Raw genomic sequence first — 6,000 nt, forward strand, 5'->3', positions numbered from 1 at the left:
TCCAATAAAACGCATGAAACCTATTGCTGAGGTAGCTCTCCTTTTATATCCTACGCCATAAGATCCCTATACAAGGAAAAGTCAGAGACCACAATCTTAGAAATACAAGTCACGTAGGAATCTAAATCTTAGAGATATAGGAGATTGATTTGCCTTATCAATAAATAATTCCTATATAAAATAATATCTCAAATATTAATGACAACATATAATAAACCAAGGAAACCACTTCTTCCTTTTTCAATAAAAAACACACGGCAACATGAAGACTTGTTCCCCAAGACTTTGAGAATAATTAGACTCCAATTTTGATTCTAACAATAGGAGACCTGCACACAAGAAAGTCTTGGGTTAAAATAAGAATAACTCTTTAGAAGAATAATTCCTATTATAAATCAATTAATGACAAATTAAAAGAATTAAAAGCTACGAGGACTCTTCCCTTCTTTAGCTCACGGTATATGCAAACTTGTGGCACAAGTTTCATTAATTCTCGTATAATTAGAATCCAAAGGATTCTAACAATCTCCCCCTTTGTCGTTTATTGATTATAATCATTTTCTCTCACTGAGTAAAAAACCTGAAAATAAAACAATCAGATGATTAGACGGAAGCAAATAAAACTAAAGATCATCATCAACTCTTTCAACAAGAGTGGCATCAACTGCTGCAATAGTAAGTGCCACAGTTTCAGCAACTGTTCCCACAGTAGTGGCTTCGGCAGGTGGTTCACAACGGAGTCAGCTCCCCCTGCATGTGTATCTCCCTCTGTGAATGATCCTTAGGCAGCTCCTCTTGTAAATGCATTCATTCTTCCCCTTTGCTTACTCGGCTTGATAGACTTGGAAGGCGGTGGATGACAACGTGGTAAATTATCCACGTGATAAGAGACTCAGCAAATAACGTCGGCATTAGCTCCTCCTTTTATATTCTTGTGAAGCTCTGGAGAAATCAAACAAGGAAACCAATTAATGACAATTACCACAGTAGAAATAAAAAGATGGAATTCCTTCTATTTTGGATAGACACGTTCAGGTGATTAATATGGAGAGATAATTTATTTCTTCTCAAATTATCTGATGAGATAACTAAGGAAAATATGTTCCTCATATTAATACACATCTCCATAGAATTCCACTTGGTGTTGTGGACTTAGAATCCCACCGAGATTCTAACACTCTCCCCCTTTGGCATTGATTGGTCAGAACATTTACTCCCCCTAAATATATGATATATATGCATGAACAAGGGTCAGCAAATTCAAAATAACGTCTGCAAATATAAACTGTTGCAACAGTTTATCAAACAGTTCAGCAGATAAAACAACTCTTTTCAGTAGCAGAATCAACTTCCCTTGACAATGAATTCCTCTGAACTCCCCCTGCATTCCTGCACTGTTCCAGCAACTGTCTGATGCACTGTCGCAACAGTTGTCGGAACTCCCCCTGTGTTCATGCCATCGTTACTGTTCTTTTCTCCCCCTTTCTGGGCAATCACCATGCATAGATAACTCAACATGGTGCACGTAGATGTTCAAACACTTAACAAAAAGATCTTGATGATTCGAGCAAGCTGTTCAAACACTTAACAAAAATATCAAACGTAGAGAGAATTTTGAAAGTAAGTAAGAAGAATCACCATACATGACGGGAACACAAAATCACAAACTCACACACTCAATAACACACGATAATTGCAATACGAAATCAAAAGGATAGTGATATCAAATCCAGCATTAAATAACAAAGACTACAGACTTTGCCAAACTTCATATGAAACGTGGAAATGTGAGTAGTAGGCCCAATAGATCCGGTTGCAACAAAAATCAAATTTAACCAGCACATAAACAAAAATCCCGTCTCTCTCTCTCTCTCTTTTTTTTTTTTTTTTTTTTTTTTTTTTTTTTTTTTTTTAATGCCTAATGCAAGACAAGAAGTAAATATGAGAAATAAACATGAGTGAAGAGACATATGTGAATAGAATACTGCATGGACAAACAAAACATATGGGATTTATCTTCACATTCACGATAAGCGCAATCCCCAAAAATCCGACTGCCAATGCAACCAACAAACTTAATAATCCCAAGTCAAACACAAAGATGCTCGTATTAGGTAGCGTACACACACGTCTAATGGTAGTTTTTTTTTTTTTTTTTTATGAAAAATAGAGCAAATAAAAAGAACGAGATTATGGTGGTCGTGCAATGTGTAGTCCCCTGGGCTTTCTAATTGAGCTTTGTAGTAAGTGTTCGGTCAAGTGGTTTACTGGCTCGACTCAACTAGGCTTCGAACTATTCACTGACCATATATATATAATTTATATTGGCCGTGCAATGTGTAGTCCCCTGGGCTTTCTAATTGAGCCTTGTAGCGAGCTTTCGGCCACGTGATTTACTGGCTCGACTCAAAAAGGCTTCGAACTATTCACTGACCAAATGGTTGTAGATATATATATTAGTAACAGAAGTTCAAGAGTAGCTTTCACTCATTAAAAGAGGTAGCTTTTCCCTATAAAAACATCCAACCATGACAAGACTATTCAGAGAAATAAATAAGTTGGAGCCTTTTAAGTAATCATTTTGGCAATTGGTGAAGTTCTACCCCACAAAATTTAGAAATACACGAAGTATCAAATTCACATTTGTCTCAATCATATGCAGTATGCTTAATGCAGGTCCTATATGAGATGCAAAAACATATGAAGTGTCCTACCTCTAAAAGTTGCAAGTCTGGACACACAGACTGTTGCAACAGTTCATGCAACTGCATCAGATTAAACAACATAAATTCCCAGCGATTTTCGCAAGGAATCAAATTTCTGTGCATCAAGGGTTTTTGCAAAAGCATCAGTTAATTCATTCTCCGTTGCAGCATAATCAATTGAGACAACCCCCTTTTTAACCAAGCCCCTTATGAAAATATGACAAATATCAGTAAGCTTAGTTCTCGAATGCTGAATTGGATTCATAAACTTATTTTTCGCATACAAATTATCACAATTCAGATTACCAAATTTTTCCTTCCCCAAACTAGCTTTGTCACCAGAACTGTTGGAACAGTTAGTACTATCATCACATGATTTTAAAGAAGTAATGGCAGATAAACAATTAAGATCAGACTTCTTTACCCAGATTTTTTGTTGAGATTTATTCACTAAATCAACCTTTATCTTGGGTTTTTGAGACGACACAAAAGTGTGATCAATTTTAGCGGAAAGTGGTGAGCGGGCCATTATTCTTTTAACTAATTTCAAGTACTTAAAACACCTAGGTCGTATATGACCAGGAGCATGACAAAAATGACAGGTAGGGACAAAACGTTTTCTTTGAGATGACTGAGTTGATGCAACTGTCGCAACAGTTTGTGAAACAGTGGATTGTTTAACAAAATTGATTTTTCTTTTTGGATCTTCTTTCTGTTTCAATGTATCATTAGATAGCTGATTACGTCCTATACCTGTATGACCGCAATTCGGCTGATTTTGGTTCAAAATATCATTCAAAGTTACCCTACCAGTATTAAACTTAGAAATAGCATCTTGGGTTTGAGCAAATTTAGCCTTCAAGCTATCTGTTTCTCTACTAGCAGAAATAATATTTTGTTCAAGAGTAGAAATTCGTACCTTCAATACTTTGTTTTCCTCAATTAGGACAAGCTTCTCTTTTTCTAAGAATTTATTTGACTCACACACCTGAAGAAATTTTTCGTACATCTTTTCATAGCATTGCTTTATTTCTTCCAAGGATGACACGTCATCATCGCTGTTGTTTTCTGAATCCCAATCATCACCTGCAAGATTTAACGGAGTTAATCTTTTATCAGATATTGAATGCAACTTATCATACCTAAGTTCTGTCTGAACAGTCTGTCCAACTGTTGCAACAGTTTCAGCGACAGTCTGTTTGCACTCGTTTATCTGAGTTGTTCCTTCGTAGGCCTCTTGTAGAACATCCCATGCCTCCTTTGCTGATTTGCACATTGATATCAATTTGAATTGATCTTCATCGATACAACTCAAGATAGCATTGGTTGCCTTGGAATTATAATCTGCTATTCGTACTTCTTCATCAGTCCACTTCTCTTTTGGGGTTTGAATGATCTCGTGTGACTCATTCATTGAGGTAGGATGTGTCCAACCAATTAGAATCGCGCGCCAGGCCCATTCATCAATAGATTTAATGAACATCTTCATCCTTATTTTCCAATCAGAGTAGTTCAATTCACCCAAGAAAGGTGGTAGGAATGCGCCTTCACGATGATTATTCATGTCTGCACAAAAAAAATAAAAAAGAATTCAATCCCAAAATCTCACTAAGTGTATCTAGTGACAGGCTCTTGATGCCAATTGTTAGAATTATTTCGTGCAAATTAATTATAAATTTGTGTCCGATAAATCCCAGATTCAGTTTTAGCTACTGTTCTACTGTTTTACGAAGAGTTGCAACAGTTAATGGAACAGTAATAAAAAGACACAAATTTTAAAGTGGTTCGGATACAATTGTACCCTACATCCACGGGGACCTGCAAATAAAATTTACTAATTTTTAGTTTTACGAATACAATATTAGGACTTAATCAAAATACAAAGACTCCCTCTTTGTTGACGCCGTTCTTGTATACTACGCTGAATTATAAATCTTCAATTTGCACCACGTCCCTTGCTCCGCACGGTTGAACTCCCTTCAACGCTGAATCCCTCAGTCGGCGGATCGATCTCCTCCCGAGATCTGTTTAAGCCCCTCTCCCGAAGAACCGATCTTCTTTTTGTGTAGAAGAAGCAAACTTGTGATACTCCTTGAATCTTGGTGTCTTCACCACAAAGCCTTGAAGCCGATATATTTTCTATGAAAATCACGTATCACGATGGAACAATAAAAACGAGAGGAAAAATATTTTCTGTGAAAAACTTCTCTCGATAAAAAGACGTTCCTGGAGCAGCAATCAAAAGAGCAGAAAAATATTATTTTTCTCTCCAATAAAACGCATGAAACCTATTGCTGAGGTAGCTCTCCTTTTATATCCTACGCCATAAGATCCCTATACAAGGAAAAGTCAGAGACCACAATCTTAGAAATACAAGTCACGTAGGAATCTAAATCTTAGAGATATAGGAGATTGATTTGCCTTATCAATAAATAATTCCTATATAAAATAATATCTCAAATATTAATGACAACATATAATAAACCAAGGAAACCACTTCTTCCTTTTTCAATAAAAAACACACGGCAACATGAAGACTTGTTCCCCAAGACTTTGAGAATAATTAGACTCCAATTTTGATTCTAACAATAGGAGACCTGCACACAAGAAAGTCTTGGGTTAAAATAAGAATAACTCTTTAGAAGAATAATTCCTATTATAAATCAATTAATGACAAATTAAAAGAATTAAAAGCTACGAGGACTCTTCCCTTCTTTAGCTCACGGTATATGCAAACTTGTGGCACAAGTTTCATTAATTCTCGTATAATTAGAATCCAAAGGATTCTAACAATATATATATATATATATATATATATATATATATATATATAGAGAGAGAGAGAGAGAGAGAGAGAGAGATCTAGTTGTATCGAATTTGGCTTGGGTAACTGATTACAAGATTAATTATCAAAAAAAAAAACTGACTACAAGATTGACTTTCCTTATCTTTTGAATCTAGTTTGGAGGGAAAAAAAGGGTAATTATAACTACCCTTGAGATATGGTCAAATTACGAAAACTCCATTCCTGTTTGGATAATTAAACCACCTCTTAATTATAAATCTTCTTACACGACCATCCTCGCGGTTTTAAATTTAGTGGAATCTTCTAAATCATATGGAATATTCTCAATTTTGGACCCAATTCGAGCTTCACATTTTGAGATTAGATGATCATAGTCTCTTGTGCTATTATCAGCTAGCAACTGAGCTAATCTCTATCACGGGAGAATTGAGTAAATTCGAAAAAACAAATTAACTACTTGTTTAAAGAAAGAGGGGGGTGGGGGGGAGC

The sequence above is a fragment of the Erythranthe guttata genome, chromosome 12, assembly GCF_056151865.1.
Source record: "Erythranthe guttata isolate IM_541 chromosome 12, IM_541, whole genome shotgun sequence".
Classification (NCBI taxonomy): Eukaryota; Viridiplantae; Streptophyta; class Magnoliopsida; order Lamiales; family Phrymaceae; genus Erythranthe; species Erythranthe guttata.